The sequence below is a fragment of the Globicephala melas genome, chromosome 18, assembly GCF_963455315.2.
Source record: "Globicephala melas chromosome 18, mGloMel1.2, whole genome shotgun sequence".
Classification (NCBI taxonomy): Eukaryota; Metazoa; Chordata; class Mammalia; order Artiodactyla; family Delphinidae; genus Globicephala; species Globicephala melas.
Genome location: NC_083331.1, coordinates 60750315 through 60776583, shown reverse-complemented (window position 1 = coordinate 60776583; position 26269 = coordinate 60750315). Strand labels below are relative to the sequence as shown.

Below are 26269 nucleotides of genomic sequence, written 5' to 3'. Positions count from 1 at the left end.
CTAGGCCTATCACAGGACATAGGAATAGCTGCTCTATTTTTAAATGGTTGATATATACCCCAGCCCCAACCCTGGTACTTTGTGTGTGTACACACACACACACACACCCGAACTTTGTGTGTGTACACACACACACACACACACACACACACACACACACACACACACACACACACACACACACACACACACACACACACACACACACACACACACACACACACACACACACACATATCCCCGAACCCCTCCATTACATCTTCCTGTTTCCTAGGTGATTACGACACGCAGTCAGGACTGAACGCCATTGTTCTATGCCTTGCGGGACTCACCCCTCCCCACCAGGAAATGGTATGTCCTGGGTACTCTTTCCCCAGGAACTCAAAGCTGGGCGTTTATTTAGTCCGCTTGAGAATTTTGCCCAGAACCAGTGATTCTCTTGCACTCTATTTTCAGGTGTGCGTGGTGGAGGGGTGGGTGGGAGATGCCCAAAATAATTTCCGTTGATTGTCTCCAGCATCTTTATCCTTTGCTATTTCTTTTTCAACCCTACTTCGAAGGTGCTTCCAGGAATGTGCAAGGTCAGGAGTCCAGTACGGCAGCGGCTCCCTCCCACCTTTAAAACCACTGTGTGGGAGGAGAGCCGCAGAAGGGTCCAGAAAAGAAGGAGCAAGCGAAGGGGAGAACGCGGAAGAAGGGCGCAGCAGGTGGGGCAAGGAAGGGAGGCGACCCCAGGAGGCCGAGAGGTACCGGCAACCCTGAAACCCCGCCCTGCTTCCCTGCGCACCGCGCAGCGCGTCCTGGCCGCCCAGGAGAGGTGGAGAGGGGCCGCCTCTGGCCGGCGGCGGCCGGCTCGCTGTCCCCCACCCCACCTCCAGGAGGCCGGGAGTACCAAACCCCAGGCCCAGTTCTGATCGCTGACTGTCCGCTCCCGGGCGAGGGCTGGTCCCCGCGTTCCCGTGGCGCGCGCTGGGCACTGGGAGCGCGCGTCGGGCCGGCGGCGGAGACAGAGGTGCGCCCGGTAGGAGGAGCCGAGGCAAGCGGCCGGGGAAGTGGCGCCGTCGTCCGGAAGCTTCTTCCTGGAAAGCCCCAGCAGATCAGCCCTTCTGCTTTTTCTTGCTTCTCGTTTGCTCCTTGCCTTCCTTCTGGGTTGCACGGGAGGACCTGGGCTTAGCTGATGAGGGACCCCTGGACCAGAAGGAACTGGCGCACACCGAGGGTGTGTGTGTGTGTGTGTGTGTGCGCGCGCGGGCGCGCGCGCGCGTGTGTGTGTGGTGTCTGTCGGAATCTGGCTTCACTTGGGTGCTGGGCATACTGGGTCAGAGCCTTTAAATTCAGTAAACCTTGACCGGTCAACTTCTGAGAAAGGCTGGAGCTGCAGTGGGGTCCAGCAGATAAGGAAATGCAGCTTGCCATTTATTCCTCTCAGTCTTGGGCTCACTCTGTGTAACTGGGTTGGCAGATCTCTCATCAGAAGATGGAAAGTAAACAGAATATTTGGGTTTAAAGTCGCCAGCCTGTGGTCTGTGATGACCCGCCAGATATGACCTTGTCCATGGTTTCTTCCTCTAGAGTTTTATAGTACATGGTTAATCTTTCCTAATGGTACTTATCACACCAAATTTGCTTTTTTAAACTGTTCTTTCATCTTTATATACTGAGTGCTTGGACACAGGAGGGACTCACAAAATGTCATGGAATGACTGTCCTAGTGCAGTAATTCTCAAACTTGAGCGGGCATGTCAGAATCGCCTGGAGGTACTGCTAGCAAAGAGTCTTCAGTCCTACCCTTGGAGTTTCAGATTCTGTAGAAGCCTGAGAATCTGCATTTCTGACAAGTTCCCAGGTGCTCTTGTTGCTGATCTGGAGACCACACTTTGAGAACCACTGTTGTAGGGATTGATCCTCAGTCCTCACTGAATATTAGCATTAGATTCATCTTTGGAACTTTAAAACACAAACAAAACAACAAAAAATATGGCTCAGCCCCAGTGCCAGGTATTCTGAATTAATTGGTTTGTCATGACACCGGGCCATTTTGATATGTTTTACAATCTGCTCTGGATTCATTCTTAGGTGATTCTCATCTGCTGCTAAGGCTGAAACCCAGGCCACAGCACTGGCAAATACCACCATTAGAACCGCCCATTTAGAGTAAGACATTTTTCCCCAAGCACACTCACTGCCTCATTTGGGGATCAGTTTGATTGATTTGCTTATCCTGAAAAATGGGAAATGAGACATATGTAGTCCCACATGGGGAAATACTCTGGAAAGAAAGAGGGTTTGTCTTGCAGGCAGATGATCCAGAGAGAGGATAAAGCAGAGGGAAGGACATTCAAGTAGAGGTGACCTCATTGAGAATGATGCTCTTGGGCTTCCCTGGTGGTGCAGTGGTTGAGAGTCTGCCTGCCAATGCAGGGGACATGGGTTCGTGCCCCGGTCCGGGAAGATCCCACATGCCGTGGAGCGGCTGGGCCCATGAGCCATGGCCGCTGAGCCTGCGCGTCCGGAGCCTGTGCTCCGCCACGGGAGAGGCCACAACAGTGAGAGGCCCGCGTACCGCAAAAAAAAAAAAAAAAAAAGAATGATGCTCTCATGTGGGCCTGAACTTCATCCCGCCTGCATCCCCACTCCTCCAGCCTTCTTCTTCCTAATTAGCCAAGAAACCCTCTTTATAACGTTGTCATTTAGTTTTAGCCAAAGGAAGTCATTATTTAGTGCTGGCCTTTTTAGGGAGGTGATCATATTTAAAGGTATGAACACCAGAAAGGATCTTCTGGAATCTAGACATGAACAGAAAAAGAGACTGGTAACTATAGGTGTGAATAAAGGCACATCTACTGAACCCCCTGAGGATCAGAACGCAGGAGAGAGAGATCCTGTCAGTCTGGAAGAGACGCCCCTGGCGAGGCACAAGTCATCCAAGTGGGAGGAGAGATTTCATAAACCTCAATTCACACCTAGTCTCCAATCTGCGAGTTCTCCTGCTAGTGGAACGAGCTTCTCTACCAATCTGATAGTTGAAATATAGCCTCTCGTTTTCATTTTGATTTGGAATTTTGAATTGCTAGTGAAGCTGAACATATTTATATGCTCACTGTCAATTTTAATTTACTATTCCACGACTTGATTATTCAAATCCTTTGTTTACTTTCTATGGGAATGTTTTTTCATAGTAACGCTTAGAGTTTTATATGTTTTAAAGACATTGATTTCTTTTGTATACATTTTATATATTTGTCATTTTTCTTTGAATTAAAATTTAGTACTGAAGGTTTAAATGTTTGCACAGTTTTTTCCTTCTGGAGGTTCTGTTTGTCATTATCAAAAATTCTTTTTCATTTGTTAGTTAAATTAGATAAATATTCACTGTGAAATGTGTATATTTATTTTTCATTTAAGCTTCTAGTTGGTCTGGAAATAATTTTGCTCTAAGAGATGAGGTGGGAATTGATTTTTGCTGCAGTTTTCAAATGGAGAGTTAGACCCAACACAATTTTTATTAACAACTTGTCTTTTTTCTTGATTTGAGATAGCACCTTTATCTGTAATTATACCTAAGTGTATCTCTCTATATATGTTTATATATATATATATTCTGTCTCAAATATCAATCTGTCTCTTCTCTGGCCAGTACCTCCCTTTTAAAACTTATTGTAGTTTTTTTTAAAGAGGATTTTAATATTTCAAAGAGCAAGAATCTCCTTATTTAAAAAAGTTTCTTGTGTATTCTAGCTCATTTATTCTTCCAAATGATATGAGTTTGCTTTATTGCCTTCCCCAACTCAAAAATTATAATTATGACAATTTGGAACAGCTAAAGATGTTCAAGAATGTCATTCAGATGGAGGGAACAGTGTCAAGAAAATATCCCATATCATTTTCCCACATCACTGGGAAAATACCGCTCATGGACAGTTATCAACAGGTTCATAAGAGATTTCCTTTAGTTTGCTCAGGAATGACAAGATAGTGAATATTCGAAGTTGCCTTTTGATTAATAAATTAGTTTAAAAATAATTAACTAACCGAAAAATATGACTAGATAGACTATAGAATGTCTTAGAATGTATATTATTTGAGATAAGCTAAACTGCAAGGGATGGAGGTTTAAAGAATATGGAAGATGATTTCTTTCACAGGTAATATTTGCAGGTCGATAGGGCAACTATACTCAAAGTTATTTGGTACCCAGGTTTCTGCCAATTTCATGTGGTGCATGGCAGTCAAGAAACTGGATTGCTGCAATGTCTTGAGTTACATCAAGAAAGAAGGGGAGAGAGTGCATGGAACAGATAAGCTCAGGGTTTTAAGGCACGGCCTTATTTCATTATGAGACTGAAAAGGCATCCATCACTTCTGTTTATATTCCTTTGCTGAAAGTGTAGTCATGTGGCCACACCTAACGGTGAGTAAATTTAGGATGTACAGTCTTGATGGGGAGGGGACATGCCCGGGACAACTGTTTAAACACATAGTGGGAGAGAAAGATTAGATCTTGATGGCCAGCCTGCAGTCACAGCTCAGGAAGAAAAGAAGCTTCTGTGCCTAATCCTATTTGAGCTTTCTGAAATGAATCCCACCTTCCCACACAAAGGATGTATCAATATATGAATCTTGATTCATTTAAATGAAGGATGAGTCCTGGCCAGACTGCATCTCCCTTTCCAGCTCTGCTTTTTCTCATTCTTGTTTTCCTGGTTCTTTGGCTTTGCCTTGGATTCTTCTTGTATGGAGGCTAGCATTCCCCACTTAGCTCCCAGATAATATGATAAGATTTGTACTTGGCAGAGAACCTGGTGGCTCCTCTCTCACTTTCCACCCTGGTCGTGACGTCCAGGTCTCACTCTCCGGTTTCACATTTGTGAGAGAAGCCAAGAGTTACCCCTCTCCTGTATCTTGTCTCTCCAATGGGCTTGTTGATTCTTTCTTCAACCACACCTTGACAGGAGAGAGGGGCCTGAAATCTGGTGCGGTAGTTTTTGATGGTAAATGAAATATTTGGCAACTTGCTATTCAAAAATAAGACAGAGTGAAAAAATGCAATTCAAGCTTGGGGTGTTCAGATATTGGTAACACTATTAGTAACGATGGGAGAAACTGATAGCTAGTTAAATGGAGGCTTGGGTAAGAAAATAAAATAAACACGACATTTGATCTGCTCTGCTAAAACATTTGTTTCTGTATTGAAAACTAGCCCATATGTGGTGGGTGGATAGAAAGACATCATTGTAATGCATCAATCACGTAGGTCAGTCCATGGGTGATTTGCCCCAGCAGGTTACTGTTTTACACCATCAAGTGATAGCAGCTGAACACAAATACAGTAACACAGCTGGTGTACAGGAATAGAGTCTGTGCGTGATGTTCCTTACCCTACGCTCTTCCTGTTGACTCAGCGTGGCCACAGGACACGGGCTTTGTCTTGGAAGTTCCTATTTTGCAACTCTCCCCAACGTTTGTCCATTTTGATCTTGTTTACAACTCAGCAGCCTCAACTCTTCCTTATATCCCCTTCCGCCAATACTTTCACTTAGTACTTCTTTATTTATTAGGAATGTCAATGTCTTTTTAACAGAGCTAGTATTTTTCTCAAAATCATTATTGTTTTTGCTAGCATTCTTGTTATGGATTGAATTGATAGTGAGTGGTCTGCCCATAATCTCATTTTTTGCATAATCTGTGGTTATTTTTCATGTATGATTTTGCTGAGTGTGGGTTTTTTTTTTTAGGAGTGGATATATTGCCTCATAGCATAAATTATATTTTGTAAATGCAAAATGACCTGAGACATGAAGTCAGCTGGTGATCTTGCTGTAGCATTTGATTTTTATTTTGTGTATATTTTGTTTTTCTCAATAAGAAAAGAACCCTAAAAACTTAGGGATATTTTTAAAAAATTATTCCTTATAAGGCCCAGCTTAGGGCTGTGTATTATATGGCTTCTAATGTTATTTACTTCTTGTACATCTGCCTTCCTGGGTGTGGGGAACTGAGAGTCTCCCCTTTGGCCCAAAACATGCCTTTCCCCGGGACAATGAAACCACTTTTATTGAGGACAGTGGCACGTAGAACTTACTAAATGGTGCTGTGTGTGACCTAGGTACAGTGACTTAATGTGAACAGTTGATGTGCATCTTTTCCTTTGTAGATTTAGTCATAATCTATTAGATCAGATTAGGCATCCTAAGTCAATGTGGGCATCCCCCGTCACACATAGTTAGGTTGGTACATCTTCTCTGCCTCTGAAATGAGATGGATGGCTGTGTATTTCAAGATGCAGGACCAGCCAATGGGTCAGCGCTAGAAAAAGCAAGTGGGTACAGTATTGCTCTAAAGCACTCTATTGGCTGAACATCTAAACTCCTTGCTTCCCGTAATTCCTATTAACGTTACAAAGAGCCAAAGCCAACTCTTTGCTTTGCCAATCCATAGCTGACTTTGCTGGACCCTTATTATGTGAGCAGTTGGAAGGGCAATGGTACAGGAAGCTTGAGATGACCTGTAAAAATTGGCCAAGAGTCATTTGGAGTGATAGCTTCCGTTTCTCCAGAAACTGTTGAACCAAACTAGTGAAATTGTTGGAGATGTTGGATTGGCTACAATGGATTTGTCTGTCTGGCGTTTCTGCTGCTGTTCTTGGCTGCTTTCCCTTGTCTGCTGCTGTCTGTACTGATGTCTGTGCAGCAGCGGGAAAGGGCAGAGTGATCTCAGGGGCATCATACCTTGTGAAGTCTCAGGCCACTTTTGTCTCTGTGGAAGCTCCTAGTGTACCCATAGGCATGATAGGTTAAGAGTGATACATATCCTTTCGCTTGAGTGGCTGATGTTTGAGATGGTTGCTTCCATATTTACTAAACCTGTATCAGGAAAAGCAAACCCACATGGTCTCGAGTTAAGTGAGAAGGTCGTACACTGACATTTAGACCAAATCTGTTAGCAGCCAAGCCAATACTTGATATAGATTTAAACTCCATTTTTATTCACTAGAAGTCCTGTGTTTACTTATTATTTTTTCAAGCAAAGGTTTATAGCTGTTTAAGTATATAGTGTTTTCATACAGTTTGAGTGAAATTATGTTTGCCGCTGTGTGAAATTCTTCCCGGTATTCTAAAATTAAAGCCATTCTTTGGCAATTTTCACACCCTTCCCCCACTGAGAGGGTCATTCTAAAATATTTATCTGTCATTTAATGAAGCCAATGCCATTTAAGGCAGTTTTGTACTAATTAACTTGGGTGTCATGGATTTTTTTTTTTTAATAATTAGACCCTAGGTCTGACAGCAGGAAAATAAGATTTGATCTCTGTGCCTTTTTAGTAGCTGTGAAGCACATGAAACTGAATTTGTTTAATTTCGTTGAAAAGATTTTCCTTTCTCACCCCATTGCCTTATGTCTCTTGGGGGGAAAATCCCTTCTTTAACTAAGTACATAGATTTCTGGGTACAGATGGAGACTTCTTGATATTCTGTTTACTGGTAATGGAAAACCAAACCTACGTTATGGATGGTGGGATCAGAGAACATTCCCCAGAAGGGGCTAGACCAGGGCTATTTGATTTCCAACTGAAAACCAGAGTTGAGGATTACTGACTCATTTTTGCCTTCAAGAGTATCCATTGCCATTATCAAATAGTATTTTTCTTGAAGATTTAGCATGGCCAAATCAAGTAGGCAAAAGACTTCTCAGCCTCTCTCTGTGTATATACATATGAACGTAGGGAGTGTGTGCAGATGTATGTGTCTTAGCCTGGCACCAAGGAACCTGAGCCCTTCTCCTCCATGAGGTTTTCTCTAACACCACTTTCATTGTATCTTTCTTTTTCCTCCTCAAGAGTTTAGAGGAGTTTCTCATGGGCCATCTTATTTCTGTCTCTCTTGGTGTCCAGAATTTCACTCCACCCAATTTCTATGTCTTTGCAACCCCTTATCAAACTGTCTGTTCCACCAAGTAGCTTCTTCATTGTTCCCTGTACACATCATGCTGATTTCTCTTTTTACTAGAAGTCTGGCATGTATTAGGTTTACTTGTCAGATGAATGAATAATTAAATGAATTCCTGGCTTAAGTGCTTTGCTCAGGCTGATTCTTAACAGGCCTGGGATGAAAGGAAAAGACATTCACACCCTTTTCTCTATTTGGCTTCAAATCCTCAGTGCTCATCTTCCATCTCTCTTCCTTCCTGAAGCCTTCCTTGGTAATGGTCTAGCTCTTTCCTTTCCCTTAATTCATCCTGAAGGTATCTATTATATATTTTAGTACTTAATTTTATGTTTAATTTAGCACATTAATGAACAATTTCTTATATCATTTGATTCCCTATTTCACAGAGAGTTTTAACCACACGAAGATTTCTGAGTGCTGGGACCCTGCCATCTTTTTCTTTCATATCCTCCAAGGAATGTAGTGCACATATCAAGCACGTAATATGCCCTTGTTAATAAATACTTAGAGAATTGAAGTGAATGATGTTGATTAATCTCTGAATGTGATCGATTTGTGTTATTGCTACAATGCAATCCATCACCTGTCTCTCTCTACTATGACCCCTAAGCCAATAAATCACGTTGTCTACACACGCATAGCCATGTATGATTTGCACACACAGACGCACACACCAAAGAAGCAGTTGTCTACTGGAAGATTAATTTTTAGGTGGTTTGTGATGCTGTGCAAAAGAAAAGGAAGTAATTCGTTGCAATCTCTACTCAACCTCCTTCCCAACCATGGGAAACTTCCATGAACAGTCAAAAATGTTCTACCCTCTCCATCCTGGGCAAGCCTCTGTTGTTCAAAAGTTGTCCTGCATTTAATGACTGCTCTTCCATTTACAAACTGTATAACCTTGGGCAAGTGATGGAACCTCTCTAAACCTTGATTTCATCCTTATAAAGTGAGAATAATCATGTCACCCTTTTAAGGCCACTTTTGGGATTAGTAAGAATGCCAATACCAGTCACCATTTATTGAGATTACTCTGTTCCTGGCAGCGTGCTCTGTCCATAAATTTTCTCCTTTAATTGTTACAACATCTTTGGCATATACTAGATGCTCAGTAACAGTGGCTATTATATTTCATACCTTGACTTAAATACACACTGAGTCAGATTGAAGATTGCCAAAGACTCATTTTTCATTTCCCAGGATTGGCAGAGAAGCTTAATGCAGTCAGGCTACTACCAGGTGCCTGTGGCCACAGGCCAGTGTAAGTTGGTCTGCATGGAGGCCATGGAGGTCATTTAAAGGTCTGCCATCCCATCCCCATAATGGCCCTCGGGCCCCGGGCGGCTTGCTATCACAGCAAAATCTGGCTTAGGAAACAAGAAGGTACTGCCCTGTGTTGCTTGAGAGCTGATTCACATTACAGTTCAGTAGAAATGGCAAGTCAATTTTATTAAGCACAAAAAGAGCTCACTTATGTAAAGTGAGGTGACACTTCAAGGATGGAGAAGTGTACAATCTGAATGCTGTGGGCAGGTCTTGTTTCCTCTGAGCTAAACACTGGAATAATGGGACTTAGCTTTTAACAGGAGGGATTTAGATTAAACTTTGGTTAAGAGTTTCTTGATGGTGAAAGTTTTGAGCTATTCGAGCACATGAACAATAGCACGTTCAGGAACTTATCTAGGGGTTTTATCTTTTCTTTACAGATTTCAGGGAACTTCTAGGAAGCAAAGAAATGGCCTGGATGGCCTCGAACAGTAATTTCCCAGGACAGCGATTCCTTTCCCCCTCGTTTCCTCTTCCCCTTCCTTTCTAAAACAAAATTATATTTTAAATTTTATCTCTTCCCCTGTTTCATCCAGTTAAACATTAGACTTTGGGGTGCGGCCTGGAGATTGGTGCTTTTGAAAAACTCTGCAGATGATTCCATTGTGCACACAAGGTTGGCACCTGCCCCTTGGGTAGAACGAGTCCCAGAAACCGGGAGGGACTGATCTTGTGATGGGATCCAATACTGGAATGTAGTCCTATTACCTGGCACCTGTGGTTGCATCTTCCATTGTGATCCACAGAGCTGAGGTGAATGGAGAAAAGCTGTCTCCCCTCCACTTTTACAATAATTTTATAAAGTTCCCTAATGGAGTGATCTTAATATTAGTTTCTTACAGGTACTCTGACTGGTACATCTTCTAGGAACTTCTTACTGCAACCCCTCATGAGAAAATCAGTTGTAGAGCCTTTTCTATTACTGTATCCCACCAGAAGCTTTGCCTACTCATATAATTAAGAACACTCATTGAGATAATAATCAAGGGTATTTTTTATGTGCCAGATTCATTAGCATCCTCATTATACAAATAATGCAGACGAGGCATTGTTAAGGTTAAGAGAGGTTAAGTAACTTGTCTAAGGTCACACAGCTTAAGAATGATAGAGCTTGATTCAAAGCCAAATCATTGACTTTCGAGCTCATCTTCATGGTAGTGGGATCCAGCCACAAGGGAGCTAGAGATTGGTGGCCAGGTGGTTAGCAAGAGATGAGCAGGACAGTAGTACTAGAAAGGGCTGTTGGAATACTTACGTTTTTTAACCCAACATGGAACTGAAGAATGCTTTTATTCACAAGGTAACAGCCTCAGGAGATTGAGGTCAAAATAAAGGGAGATGACTAGAACAACGCAGGAAATCCGTCAAGATCACTGGAAGCAGATGGCTTACATCAGGGTTCTCCTCAGCTCTGGGAGGAAGAGGAATCAAAAAACCAAGAATTTGTTCAGAGTAGCTGTGTGTGTTGGGCGTCCCGTGAGAGGGCGATGGAGCCCCACCGTGTGAGTGGTTAGAGTGGCTGATGCTCTACGAGCACTTGCCCCTGTTCTAAGCAAACCGTATGCAAGTGGGATGCTTTTTTTAAATGTCATCCTCAGAATAATTCGAAGAGATGAATAGCCTTTTCATTTTAACTGTCACACATATGAAGCTGTAACAAAATTACCCAAGTTCAAAGACAATAAATATTATAACTGAGATGTAAACCCTAGACTTTGGAGCCTTGGCCCTTCACCCCACACATGACTGTCCCCATCCCCAGCCTGGGGACTCCAGATTCCTACTCATTCCTTTTTTTGTGAGGAACAGATCAGTCAGGAAAACTGAATTCTAACTATTTCCATTTATTAATTCAACTAAGTTAAACTGCTAGCACTGTCAAACATTCAGTATTTATGGAGGGCATTCGATGTGTCTGGTTTGGTGGGAGGGTAGGGAAGAGATTTCTGTTTTTGAGGAAGTCCCCTACAGTCTGTGAGCCGTGGTAAGAGACATGGCAGTTCACTCTCTCCCTCGTCCTAGAAGTGATCGTGTGCTACAGGCCCAGTCAGCAAGGAGAGGTTCATGCCTGGGGCTTTGAACTTTCAGATCTTCAGGGGAGAAGCGCCCAGTGAGACATTTCCCACAGCGGTCTTGGAAGCATCCGAGGAGGCTTCGCTTGAGGGCCCACTGGGAGCACTGTTAATAAGAAAGCACCCTAATCGGGCTGTTCTGTGGGAGCGCGGAGCCCACCTCCTCTCCCTTGGGTGCTGCCTTCCACCTCCCTCAAGCAAGCCTTTGAGATACTAGATACCCTTCACTATTTTGTTTTTCTGCTTAAATTTGAATTTATTTCTGTTGCTTGCCACGAAGGACCCCTACTGATGCTGACTGCTACACTTTCGAACAACTTATAAGCAGACAGATTATATACAGCAAATATACAGACTCGATATATATATATATATATACACATATATATATATACACATATATATATGTGTGTATATATATATATACACACACACATATATTTCCCTTAATTGTTATCTTACACTTTAGCTCCCTCAAAATCTTGGTCATATTATAGAAAAGTTTTTTCCTTCTCTTCTAATTCACTTACATTTATCTCACTTTCCAACTTTCTTTTGATCTACTTTCCTGATTTATTCATTTGACTGCTTCTCCAGATTTCTTTCCCAGCCAGGTGGGCCACATATGGCGTCTTTAATACTTCCGTCAGCTCTCTCTCTGGGTATTCTGCACCTTGGCTTACCCTAATCATAACCATGATCGCCTTGTGCTTTTACAAGGAGTTCGCTTATTTCATTTATTTAGTGTCGTTCATGACGTAGTCATTGTCAGCTGAAAGTTTCTGCACTGCTTCAACTTGGAAATAGAAAAAGAGAAGTGCTGCCTTTTTTTTTTTTTTAATCTCTGAACTGGTTTGTATTGAAACAGAAAATGAGTATTTTAATTTTTTCATCGCTGTTGTATCTTCTGTGACCTCAAGTTAGATCATCAGAAATTCTTTCTCTTGTAACAGCACTTCTAAAACTGGAGGGTATTCAGGGACTATCTTTGGTTATTATGACCCTGACATAAAGGACAACATGAGCTGTTTTTGAGTAAAATAAACTAACATGGAGGGAAAAATAGGCTGGTTAAAACTGCAAATAACATAGCTGTTCTTGCCTCTAAGGAAGTGGCATAGTTTCTCTCTGGAGACTTTGTTTAAGAAAATATTTAAAGGTCTGACCTTGGGAGCCAATGCCTATATGATTTGAAAGGAGACAGCAAAGTAGAAGATTGGTAAATTGACTGCAAAATGAAGAGAAATTGAATGGTGGGAGCTTCCTAGGAGAAGTGAGAGGGACAGATCAGGACTTGCAATATGGGAGGAGGTCACCACCACACAAGGGTAAATGTTCTGTAACGCAGGAGATAGTTGAGGAACTTTTAAGTGTGGAATGTCTAATATTGAATTTTTGTTCCAAACCTCCAATAAAGAATGCTACATGTCCCCTTGATTTAATGACCTTCTGAGGTGTGAATGGGTAGGGGTGATTGCCAACCAAGAGAGGAGCGGCCTCAGATGGGATAATGAAATAGTGCAGAGGGGAAGTGACTTAGCAATTGACATGAACCAGTTTCTCTTTCCCCACATTGACCAGAGGAAGGAGAATCCTGAAAGAGGATAAAGGTGGCCTGGAAGTACTCAGGTTGTAATTGTTACTACACAGCCAACGTTTTGGGGAAAGAAATTGACCAAATAGGAAAGCAGAAAAGGAGACATTAAAACAGGTATAGCAAAAACAGGATCGGCTTGATGAACAAAAGCAGAAAGAACTGGAGCTTCTCCTGTTTTCCCCCTGTGTTTTGCAATGCTGCAGTGTGGCAGGTCTATCACTCCTCAGTAAATATAGCTCTTAAGTGTGCAACCAAGTGGCATTAACTCTGTTTAGCACCATCTGAATGAGATGGGCAGGTTCAAGGTATTTTTCTCCAAGAGCCTTAGTCAGAATCAGAAAATATAAAAGAATATTTGAACATCTAACAGAAATGGAATTAAGCATATTTAGCGTGTAAATTTCTTAGTGGGAATGTTTGTGTAATGGAAATTATTTCCTTATAGATGATGGGTGGAGAGGCGACTTTATATTCATGTTTATAATGCCAAATGTATGATTTATATGACTGCAGTCACAAATTCTTAAAAAAAATTTTTATCCATGTATAATTGACATATAGCATTATATTGGTTTCAGGTGTATAACATAATGATTTCATATTTGTATACATTGTGAAATGATCAACACAATAAGTCTAGTTACCATCTGTCACTGTACTAAGTTAACCTTTAGGATTTCTCTCTTGGCAACTTTCAAGTCTGCTGTACAAAATGATTGACTATAGGGCTTCCCTAGTGGCGCAGTGGTCGAGAGTCCGCCTGCCGATGCAGGGGACACGGGTTCGTGCCCCGGTCCGGGAAGATCCCACATGCCGCGGAGCGGCTGGGCCCGTGAGCCATGGCCGCTGAGCCTGCGCGTCCGGAGCCTGTGCTACGCAACAGGAGAGGCCACAACAGTGAGAGGCCCGCATACCGCAAAAAAAAAAAAAAAAAAAAAAAGATTGACTATAGTCACCATGCCCTATATAGCATCCTTATGACATTTATTTTATAACTGGAAATTTGTACCTCGTGATCCCTTTCACCTGTCTTGCCCATTCCTCAAACCCCTGGCAACCACCATTCTGTTCTCTGTATCTATGCTTTTGTTTTGTTTGTTTCTTTTCTTCTTTAGATTCCATATGTAAGTGAAAGCATACAGTATTTGTATCTCTGACTTATTTCACTTATAATTCCCTCAAGGTCCATCTGTGTTGTTGCAAATGTCAAGATTTCATTCTTTTCATGGCTGAGTAATATTCCCTTGTATGTATGTACCACCCCTTTATCTATTCATTCATAGATGGACACTTAGGTTGTTTCCATATCTTGGTTACTGTAAATAATACTGCAGTGAACATGGGGGTGCATATATCTTTTCACATTAGTGTTTTTATTTTCTTCAGATAAATACCCAGCAGTAAAATTTCTGGATTGTATGGTAGTTCTATTTTTAATTTCTTAATACAGCAGGTCTTGTTAATCTCTTTACGACCAAGAAACAACTTTCCAATTTTAAAAAATGTCATTAAACTCCATGGAAATGAACAGCATAAACTGGTTAGAACCAACTAGGTCCAAGACGGTGGAAGATTCGGCTTCCAGTAGACCTTGACCCTCATTATACACTCATAATACATTAGCATGTAAATGACATACCCACAGGTGCCATGACAGTTCCCAGGCCGACCATAAAAGATCAAAAGGTGGGTGGTGGCCCAACTCCTGGAAATCCCTGCCCCTTCCTCAAAGTAGTTGGAATAATCCCCCCACTCATTAGCCTATGAAATTACCCAGCCTATAACAATAACCACCCCATATTTTGGGGCCTCCCACCTTCTGAGATGGCCCACACTCTGTCTGTGGAGTGTGTATCTCCCTGATTAAACCTTCTTTCACTTTACTGTGGCTCACTCTTGAATTCTTTCCTGCAAGAAGCCAAGAGCCCGTACTTGGCAGCCGTCTCAGGGACTCACCTGAGATCTGGGACATGATCATCCTCTTGCGCCCCACTTTCTTTCCTGCAGCAGAACTACTTTTAAACTTATGAGCAGGTAGTTTTGCTTCCTGTCACTTTGTCCAGTCTCTACCACACACTGCAGCTACTTCAAACGTCCCCTAGCATGGAGATGATCACGTCGCTCTTCTAAGCAAGAACTTACAAAGAGTGATTCTTCCCTGTGTGTGCATTTGATTGGCAGCAAATAACAATTATTCAACTTACCTTTTATTCTGTATCCTGCTCTCCTATTTCCTTAATAATTTTTTTAAATTTAGGTGAAATTCATACAAAATAAAATTAGGTATTTGAGAGTGAACAGTCCGGTGGCATCTGGTACATTCACAGTGTGGTACAACCACCATCTCTCTCTCTCTACTCCCAAAACATTTTCATCATTTTGAAAGGAAACGGCACAGCCACTGAGCAGGAACTCCTCATTCTCCCCTCCCCCCAGCCCTTGGAAACCATCAGTCTGCTTCCTGTCAGAAAATGGATTTGGCTTTTCTGGATATTTCAGATATTTGGAATTATGTAATATGTGACCTTTTTGTGTCTAGCTTCTTGCACTTAGCATAATTTTTTGTTTTTTTTTTTAAGGAATTTTGCCTTTTTTATTTTTAAATTTTATTTATTTATTTATTTATGGCTGTGTTGGCTCTTCGTTTCTGTGCGAGGGCTTCCTCTAGTTGCGGCAAGCGGGGGCCACTCTTCATCGCGGTGCGCCGACCTCTCACTATCGCGGCCTCTCTTGTTGCAGAGCACAGGCTCCAGACGCGCAGGCTCAGTAATTGTGGCTCACGGGGCTAGTTGCTCCGCGGCATGTGGGATCCTCCCAGACCAGGGCTCAAACCTGTGTCCCCTGCATTGGCAGGCAGATTCTCAGCCACTGCGCCACCAGGGAAGCCCAGCATAATGTTTTTGAGTTTCATCACTGTTAGCATGTATGGAGTACTTCCTTACTTTTCATGGCCAAATAGTATTCCATGGTATGGATATGCCACATTTGTTCATCTCTTCACCCATGGATGGACCTCTGGGTTGTATTTAGATAGCGTGAATAGTGCTGCTATGAACATGCATGTATATATAGTTGTTTGAGTACCTGCTTTCATATCTTTTGGATAGATACCTAGGAGTGGAATTTCTGGGTCATAAGGAAATTTTATGTTTAACTTTTTTTTTTTTTTTTTGCGGTACGCGGGCCTCTCACTGTTGTGGCCTCTCCCGTTGCGGAGCACAGGCTCCGGACGCGCAGGCTCAGCGGCCATGGCTCACGGGCCCAGCCGCTCCGCGGCATGTGGCATCTTCCCGGACCGGGGCACGAACCCGTGTCCCCTGCAGCAGCAGGCGGACTCTCAACCACTGCGCCACCAGGAAAGCCCTATGTTTAACTTTTTGAGGAGCTGCCAAACTATTTTCCACAGTGGCTGAACCATTTAACATTTCCACCAGCAAATAAGGGTGCCAGTTTCTCCACATCCTTGACAACACTTGTATTTTTAAAGAAATTATAGCCATGTTAATGGGTGTGAAGCAGTACCTCACTGCAGCTTCAATTTACTTTTCTTTAATGGTTAACGATGTCGAGCATCTCTTCATGTGCTTTGGACAGATGTTTATTTAATTTAAGTCCTTTGCCCTTCATTAACTGTGTTTTTTATCCTTTTGTTTGTTTTGGGGTTTCAAGAGTTCTTTGTATATCCTATTTACCAGTTGCTTGTCAGATAAACGAATTACCAGTATTTTCTTCCATTCTGTTGGTTGCCCTTTCACTTTCTTGATAATGTCCTTTGGTGCACAGAAGTTTTAAATTTCTGCTGAAGTCCAATTTATTTTCAATTTTGGTGTTTGTACTTTTGGTGTCATAGCTAAGAATTCATTGTCAAATCTAGTGTCATGATTTGCCTCCATGTTTGCTTCTCGGGGTTTTAAGTCTTATATTTAGATCATTGATCTCTTTAGAGCCAATTTTTGTATATGGTGGGAGGTAGAAATTTCCCCCTCATCTTTAGATCATCAGGCAAACAGAAATGCATTCATTCAGAATAAATTCCTGTCTCCAAGCCTTTATTATTCTTTCTGCCTCCAATGGCCTTACTTACTATTGTCACTACCTGGGTTTATATTAACAATCATTCAATGTGCTGCACAAATCCCAACTATATTTTATATTCTTTCTTAAACTCCTATAACTTGTCTCCACTCCCCAGCTTACCAAAATTAACAGAAATCATTTGTCTTTTCTCTGAACTCCCATAACCTCTCTTAGGACACTAATTCATAAATCCATTTATTCATTTATCCAAATAGTTATCCACACATTCAAAAATATAATTATTGGGCATCTACTCTGCTAATTGCTAAACTCTTTTCAAATATACTATGTATTTGTGAGCCATATTATGTCACATATATTTATGTAAAAATATATACATATAATATATACATATATTATGTATTTATGAAGATATCTTCTTTCTCCTACTGGGGTGGAAGTTTTATTTTTTTTTTTTACTTTTATTTTTTTGGGGGGTGGAAGTTTTAAAACATGGAGACATCATCTCATTGATCTCTCCATCACTCTTTGGTCTCAGCTCAGCAAACTGAGTGAATTAATGAAACGCAAATGCAATCATTTTCTAAACATTCTACCATTGTCTGTATAAACAACTGTCTTGCCCCTCACGTATCTTTCGCTACCATGAAGGACTCACCTCAGCTGCAGTTTACAGCAGCACACTTTCCCCAAACTTATCAGATTTACTGCACCCTCTCTCCTTTGCCCCACTACTCATCCTTTCTTGGTCAATGTGGTTTGCAGTTTCTTCAGGGTGGGAATTGTTGCAGCAAGATGACCTTCAGCTCTTTCCCGGCAGTGAAACCAAAGAATACAGGATTATTTCAACTTACTTGCTTGTAGAGTTTATATAGATGATTGTGCCAGGCTCATCTGAAGTTTTAGTAGAGCCCTTTTGCAAAGTGCTAATATTAGAAGTGGTTGATATATCTTTTAAGTATTTTTCCCCAAATATTCCTTATGTAAAGATTAGGGGAAGTTATGATAGTTTTAGTGTGTGTGTGTGTGTGTGTGTGTAGGTGTGTGTACATGTGTGTGATATGCTTCTTTTAGCTCAACCATGGTGAACAGGTTTTCAAAAAATTTTTTTCAAAATAGTCTTGAAGCAATGAAAATGGCCATGGTGGATACAGGATTGATAGCTTCTAACACAACATCTGACATTTTAATCACATCCCACATTGAATAAAGACACACTGATGGATCTTTTCTAGGTCTTTGGATTTTTTCAATTGATATGTTTTGATGACCTGTGTTCTCCAAGCTACAAAGCAGCCCTCAGATAGAAAAGGTCTTAATTTAAATACTATTTGCTACACAGCACTGGTAAGATAAAAAAAAAATCTATTCTTGGAAGATGAGAAAAGATAGAGGTATTCAGAAAACAAGTACTGCTGGTGTGCTGAAAAGTAAGGCACAAGAGCCATGATTTATGTGAATACTGTATTCCATTTAATGTAAAGTAAAATCCTGACGGTAGTGGTCTTACTTAGGTGGTTATTTTCTGTTTCTCTTGCTTCCCAGCAAAACTTTCCAAAGCACTTGCCGATTTTTAGCAATGCATTAGATGGCAGTGTTCACATAGTTTACAGTGGCACTTACTGCCATCGTTTTATTGCAACCAAATATACACCTTCATTTTGGATTTTACACCATTTCAGCTCTGTCTCGAAAGCTGCTCTTTTCTTGGAGTCCTTTTATGCCTTTGGTGCAACGAGGGAAAAAACATTTATAAGAATGTTAGTAATCGTGGGTATCCCAGACAGACATAAGAGCATGAATCCTGATGCCTTACTTAAGCCATAAGGAAATATGGCAGATCATATCTGTTTCTCCCTCACGAGTATTTGAAGTTCACCGAAATACACATTACTGTCATTGCTGATCTGAAGCCACCCATACTCACCTGAAATTAAAGCCAGGTCTTTTTTAATAAGAAACTTATAAGGTTTGAATCACAGTTTTATTAAAAATTGTTTCCAAAAAAAAACTTGTTTCCAATTTAAAAGTCTTAATTTCACTGTTGCTGTTGTTTTTTCTTATGCCTTTATCTTTTGACTTTTTATTGACTCTGAGCCTTTGGCTTTGGAAAAGAAAACCTCAATTCTAACCCTCCTTGTGCTTCTATTTATTTTTATCCTCAAATCCAATAAAGATAATTTACCAAGTCCAAGGCTGAGTAACTCACTTAGAGCTGAGTCCATTTCACACATGGACCAAATGCCAAATAATTTAATATGTCTTAAATGCCATCAGGGAAATATCTCAAAGGCCTAAATCAAGAAGGCTTTTTAGCATTAGGGCGTAGCTTTCTTTTAGAAATTTAGTTTAAAGCAACCCCACATCCTCAAGTCACTGTTTTTCTCCAAATAATTGAATGGTCTTCCTTCTCCAATTTCTACCACCCAGCAAAATCTGTCTTCCAGTTTTCCAGAAACACAGGGACCTCTTGACCCGGGAAGGTATGATGCCATATGTTAAATCCACTTAGACTAAATTTAGAAGCATCTCTTTCCCTACCCCAAGTGAGATCAAGCCGTCTGCATGGAGAGGATAGGCAGGACTTCCAGAATTAAGGGTTTAGAGGTCAAAGGAATAAAGCAAGCTTTGTGATACCTGAGATTTAACCCTTCTTATTATTTCCAGAAACACCAGAGGTTTTGGCTACACCCAATGATAATAAACATTTAAATGGAATAAAATCCTTTCGGAAGGTGGAACTCTCAAAATGAGTCTGTTGAATGATAATGTATATCTGATTATAGTTATGAAATTCTCACATAAAATAAAGATTGGCCCAATGGATTCTCTTATCCTATTTTGTAGATGAGGAAAGTGAGAATCAGAGAGGTACTGCTCAAGTTTGCAGATCTAAGACTAATACCCACATCTTCTGATCCCTGATCTAGTCTTTCCATCAAACTCTGAAAACTCAACCAAATCCAATACAATTTTATTTTCGGTATAACAGTCTGGATTATGGATGTCCTATTTAAACATTGGCTCAAATTTCTCTTGACTTATTAGCTCAAGGTGAAGCTAGAAGTTATTTTCTCTTCTGGTCAGGAAATCATGAGGAATAGCTAGAAAGGCCCACATACTTCTTAGCTGGCTAAACTGCCGTATTATTTCCAGGTTAATCTGAATACTTTTAAGAGCCACTTTTCTCTGGATTTAAGGATTTTGAAAGCGGCGGGTAGTGTTTTAGAGAATTCATCTCTTAAAGGAAGACTGAAGCAGGAAAATTCCCTTTAAGTGAGAGGTTCCATGAAGAAAGAAACAAAAATTTACAAAGTTGCGATAGACTACATTTGCTTTTTAATACCCGCCATATGTCTGGTTTTATTCAGGGACTAGAAGAGTGGGTTAATGCTTATTTTCACAGATTATATAAATAACAGCCCTGCTATTGCTTATTTTTTCTAGGAGATACACCTAGATTGGATTGTACTAAATAAAGTGCTAGGGAAAAACTTAAAGTCATCCCTAATTATTAATAGAGACAGTTCAGTGATAGGTCTTTGGTCAGTGTCTGTAATACTTTGGACTTGAGTTTTAGAGTGTGGACTGTTTTACAGCTAGAGATAAAGGTTATTGCTTTTAGGGGTTTCAGCATTAATATTTTCATTTCCTGTTGTCTTTTTCTCCTTTTGATTTTTTTTTTCAGGCTTTGCTCAATGACTTATCAATCTAAAACTGAATTTTAAAATAAGAGTCCAGCAACATTCTTTCATATTTTTCTTTTCTTCTGTATCTATCCCCTCTTAGGACACCAGCTTTCCCCTATCTCGGTGGTAGAAATGCAACTAGACCCGCCTAGGTTAGTGCCCAGAGGGAAGGAAGGCACTCCCTTTCGTGTCCAGGCGCTGTGCTAACCTGTTACATATGTGCTGGGATAATATTTCAAAGTCCTAATTGTCCAGTATAACTGCCAATTCTCCCCAGCTTGGCAGCTAAATGGAAAAGCAACGTGGCCTTGGGGACGATTTACAGTGGGGAACAAAGTTCTTTAGCTTTTAAGTTCAAAGGGCACCATCTGGGTATGAGAAGGGAAAATTTTTGAAAAGGAATGCAGTCAGGGAGAACAGGTTTTTCTTCCTAATTTGAGACGGAAGAGATAAAGGAGCCTGGAGCTGGCAACCAAAGTCGTTCAGTTCCCAAAACACTGGACCTGAGGTTACATTTTTACTTTCCTTCCTCAAAATGCATGTGCTGCAGCTTTGTTTCTGAGGCCACCCAGAATCAGCAGTTTCGCAAAGGGTAACAGATTGAGGTTACTTCTCTGGGATTTGTCACAAAAAGGGAACAATTGAGTACCGTGGACATTGACGGAAGAATTGGTTAAACATTTTGGTTGAAGTGTTTATAGAAATGCTGTTTAGTAGTGGACTTAAATCTTCCTATTCTTCGTCACTTGTGAGTTAGTAACCACAGGTCTTGCCTCAGCCCTACCCTTCCTGACCGTTCTTTCTTTTGGTTTTACAGGGTTTATAGGCTTCTGATACAGTGAATCCGTCTTCAAGGGGCAGCACTTTGAGGCTTTTCTAGCCTTTGTAGCCAATCTCGGTAAGTTCCCCATTTTCTTTCAACTGCTCTCTTTTCTTATCCAGCCCTGGCTGCTCATCACCTACCATCTGCCTTTCTGTCTTTCCTGGCCCTTCTCTCCTTCACACCCCCATCCCCAGCGCATGCAGCCTCTGCAGCACACTGCCCTGGGTCGCACGTCTTTTTCCACGGAGTTCCCTGGCAATATGCGGGATGGGAGGGGTTATTTATTTCCTTTAGAAAGCTGTCATTTTGGGGATGAAAAGTGTGACTTCCAGGAGTGACCAGTTTAGCATCCTGCTAAGAGGAATTCTCCTGCCCCAGAAAACAAACCCAAACGCTTTCTCTTACTTCCCGAGTTTCTACTTTTAAAGTGTGCCTGCAGCAGCCATCTTCAGAAGGGTAGTGACCACTGCTGCTGGAATTGCAGAGGGAGATAGGAGCTTTTATATCAGTCGCCGTTGCTCCTGCAGTGTCGGCTACTGCGCGCAGAGCAAGTGGCACTGGATGTGAGGGTCTTAAGTTCACGCAGGGCCAGCCCTTATGCAGATGTCACTTTGGACAACAAATCATTTGTCTCTGTCTCAATCCTTCATCTGCAAGATGGATTCTACTGCCCCTGAATTAGGATACAATGAGATGAAAGATATTCCAACTTTTTCAAGATAAAGATGCTTTTTTTAAATGCAGAGTAGTGGTATTATTCTGCAGAGGCAGTCTGATAAAGATATCCGCTATCTTTTATTAAAGACTAATAGACTCAAAATGTATATAGATTGGATTTCAAAGCAAATCTGTTTTAGAAGATAAGTAAAATCTGAAGTGTTTTTGACATCTTCATTCTGTACAAATTATTTAAACCAAACAATTTTTGTAAAACTGAGCAAATTGTGTTGATTATAAATCAGATTCTTCCTTTTACTTTGAAGGTAACAGTTGGGCAAATTAGAAGTCATTGTGTAAGGAAAGTGAACACAAAGAACAAAGGCTGTTGGATTCTTTGCTACTTAATGAGAGATCTTGTTTCGTTCCAGCCGTTAGGAAAACTCATCACTTCTTATATTTGCTGGTGACAATCAAATGCAAGAAAACACAGCTTTAAAGAAAAAAAAATCTAAATAAATACTTTAGAGGAGATGCGGATCCTTTTACATTTCCTCAGATGAAAACACTGCAAAGTTGGTTAGAGGATATTTATTTCATTTAGGAAATCCCAGTCAAATCTTTCCTTCTATTCAAAAAATTGGAATTTCAATAAAAAACATGCCTTAATGTCACAGTAATGTCCTACGTGGCCTACATTTCAAAATTAATAGATGATATGCATAATTTTTTCTATCTTGTTAAAAAACTAAGATCAAATCATAAGTTTGTTTCTCTTCAAATGTTGTGATGTGGCAGGAAAAGAGGAGAAGATTTGGTCAGGGATTAAGGCGGGAAGATTGATGAAGTCCAGATAGTTGCAACATGAGACGGGAAGAGGGACAAGGTGACTGCGGAAAAAACCATCTCGAGTTTCTGCAGGAAAATTATGAAGAGTGGAAGGAAGCCTAATCTGCCTCAGAAATGCAAAGGCATCTCAAGTCTCCGCTAACTACATTCCTGGGATGAAATGCAGAAGTATCACAGCTCTCACTTCACCCCCCACCACAAACACTCGCACGGCTCCGCGGAAATTTAAAGCTCTACGCGTAAGGACGTCAATATTTCAATTTAGAATTTTACACCTGATTAAAGACACAGCCTCCCCTCCCTTTCAGTTTGTTCCATGTACTGGTGGGTTTTGGTAAATATTTCTATCTTCTGCATAGGGTTATGAATAACTTAGAGGTCAGGGAAACCCTCTCCCCGCTTTTCCCACCTTTAATTGTTTCTCCGGCAAGACTTACTTATTGTGAGAGCTTAGTAAATACCCTTAATTAAAATTTAAGAAATGAAATGTATCCAGTTTACAAGGTGTTTGTTTACTGTACAAAAATTATAAACACAGGTTCACAACCTGTAGAATGATACTGATCATAGGGCCGACTAGGCAGAAGCATACACAGACAACTGAAAAACATGTAACGAAATTTCAGAAAAATAAATACTACTTTTAAAAGAAAAACCTCGCTCTGGGAAATACTAGAAGAAAATATTTGCTTATAGCAGAGACATGCAGTTTTCTCTATTTGCCCCCTGCTCTCTGGCCCCCAGGCCTTTCTCTGCCTTTCTTTGCGCTCTAGGAATACAGCTTCTATGAACATAAGTTTTTATTTCTCTGAGATAAATGCCCAAAAGTACAATTGCTGAGTTGTATGTTCAGTGCATGTTTTATTTTGTAGGACAGCCCCATTTTAACCTTTCCCGTAGCTCTGTCAATATTCTCTTAATCCTTTGAGTTAGCCGTCTCTTTCCTGTTTGAACTGATACACGGAAATTGGAGAAAAATGAAATGCTGGAAATATAAGACGTCTCTGATTTTGTAAAAGTTGTTTCACCATGTGATCTCTGCATGTAAGTATATAGGCCACCAATTTGTTAAAACTCACAGCTGTAAACATAGGTCAAGAAAGGTGAACAAAGAAAAATCATTGTCTTTCCCCACCTCTCACAAGAAATCCGAGATAACATCATCTTCTGAAATACATCAACCAAGGCTTAATTTGGCTCCGGTTATACCTCTTAGCTATTGTCTTCCATAGGTCATGTGGATTCTACACAGTGAAAAATAAAATAAAAACATCAAAAAGCTACAAAACTCAAATTAACAGTAAAGTGAGAATCACCCACCTATATGTGAATGTGTGGTATCACAAGCATTTCCAGCATTGCCTAGCACAACTGCGTAAGTTGTTAGAAAGGGCAGAGAACATACAGCGTGTCCAAGGTATGGTCCTGAAATAGTGGGATGATCTGAGCCTCTCTTCTAATTAAAGTGCTACGTATCATTAATCATCCATCCATTCATTAATGCATCCTGCAAACATTTGTTGGTCATCTACTGTGTAAAATGCATTATATGGGGAAGTAAGTTATCTCTCTATGCTCCAAGTTAATTCTCTGAGGACAGAGTAATTCATCAGAAGTAGCTTGACCTGGAGGGGTGGGATAGGGAGGGTGGGAGGGAGGGAGATGCAAGAGGGAAGAGATATGAGAACATATGTATATGTATAACTGATTCACTTTGTTATAAGCAGACAGTAACACACCATTGTAAAGCAATTATACCCCAATAAAGATGTTAAAAAAAAAAAAGTAAGAAATACTGCATGAGAGAAAAGTAAAAAAAAAAAAAAAAAAAGAAGTAGGTTGAGATATCATCCAAACACTAGTGAATGTGTTAACAAACTTGAAAGAGGAACTCTGTACTTGAATTTAGATAGCTGCCCAATTCTGCACGAGAAAATAATGGAATCATATAAATTCACCCCAAAAGAAAAGCTTGATTTTAAAAGGTATTGGTGGCAATGGTACAAGAAAAATATTGATTTAAAAATTTTTCTTACTGAGCTTATCATTCATGGATGGCATAAACCTAGATATAAAACTGCTAGATCTTACAACATCAAAATTGCTGCCTTACAAATACTATGAATGGTGTGTTAGTTTAATACATGATCAGAAGCTTAACATGCTATATGGCTCAAAAGAGTAGTGTAGATGAGGAAACAGCTCAAAGATAAAAAGAAATACAGATATCCTTATTACCCTCCAGAATGCGTGGCACTAGAAAATGGGCAGGGATCAGAAGATGCTGGACAAATTCAGCCTCTAGCACTTTCCCACTGTGTGTAATCTTGGGTAACTCACTGCCTGGGTAGCCTACCTGTCTCTGTCTCTCTCTCTCTGTCTCTCTCTCTGCATGTCTGTCTCTCTTTCTCTGTAATTCTAATATTTTTTCCCCAGTTTTATTGAGAAATAGCTGACATACATCACTGTATAAGTTTAAGGTGTATAGCATGATGGTTCGATTTGCATATATTGTAAAATGATTACCACAATAGGTTTAATTAACATCCATCATCTCATATAGATGCAAAAAGAAAAAAAACAAATTTTCTCCTTGTGATGAGCACTCAGGATCTACTCTTTTAACAACTTTCCTATACAACATTCAGCAGTGGAAACTATAGTCCTTATGCTGCATATTACATCCCTAGTACTTATTTATCTTATATCTTATAACAAAGGTTTGTTCCTTTTGACCACCTTCCTGAAATTCCCCCTCATCTATCTCTTCCCCTCCAAAATTTAAAGGAATGGGATATTAACCCCTGCCTTCCTAAAGTGATTATAAGTCTTACTTCACCAGATTTTTGGAGTGGCCCAAATGAGAAGCTATATACGGAAGCACAGTTAAATACATGCCTTCATGATCAAATAGCATGATTTCATACAAACAGTACACTTATTCCTATCGGTTTTTTCTAACCATTAAAATTCTTGGAAGTCCCCTTTTGAAATGATATTTTTGTGACCACTTTCTGTGCTTCAATAAAGAATCTCATTATGTTACAGCTGCACTTCCTTTCTGGTCAGAACACCTTTCCTTGGTTTAATCACCCACTTTACTCAACAGCTTCAAAATTACCTTTGATGTTTTTCAAAAAGTTCACACCCTCAAAGAAGTGAACATTTGCCATTACTGAAGATATTCAAAAGAAATTCCCCGCATTTTCATTTTAACTTTTTAGTATAAATAATATATACATATAGATAGCTCCATAAATCCTAAGTGTAAA

At 40.6% G+C, this 26269-nt stretch overlaps 1 long non-coding RNA gene across 2 annotated transcripts; it reads left to right on the top strand.

The window, feature by feature from the left end:
* Window positions 1–277: 277 nt before the first annotated feature.
* LOC132593860 (uncharacterized) lies at window positions 278–24623 on the top strand. 2 transcript variants are annotated; one of them, XR_009559808.1, is made up of 4 exons: window positions 278–351; window positions 561–746; window positions 21486–21566; window positions 22947–24623. It is a non-coding gene; the product is annotated as an uncharacterized lncRNA (long non-coding RNA). The 2 variants fall into 2 exon arrangements; XR_009559807.1 differs by lacking the exon at window positions 278–351 and adding an exon at window positions 368–456.
* Window positions 24624–26269: the final 1646 nt, after the last annotated feature.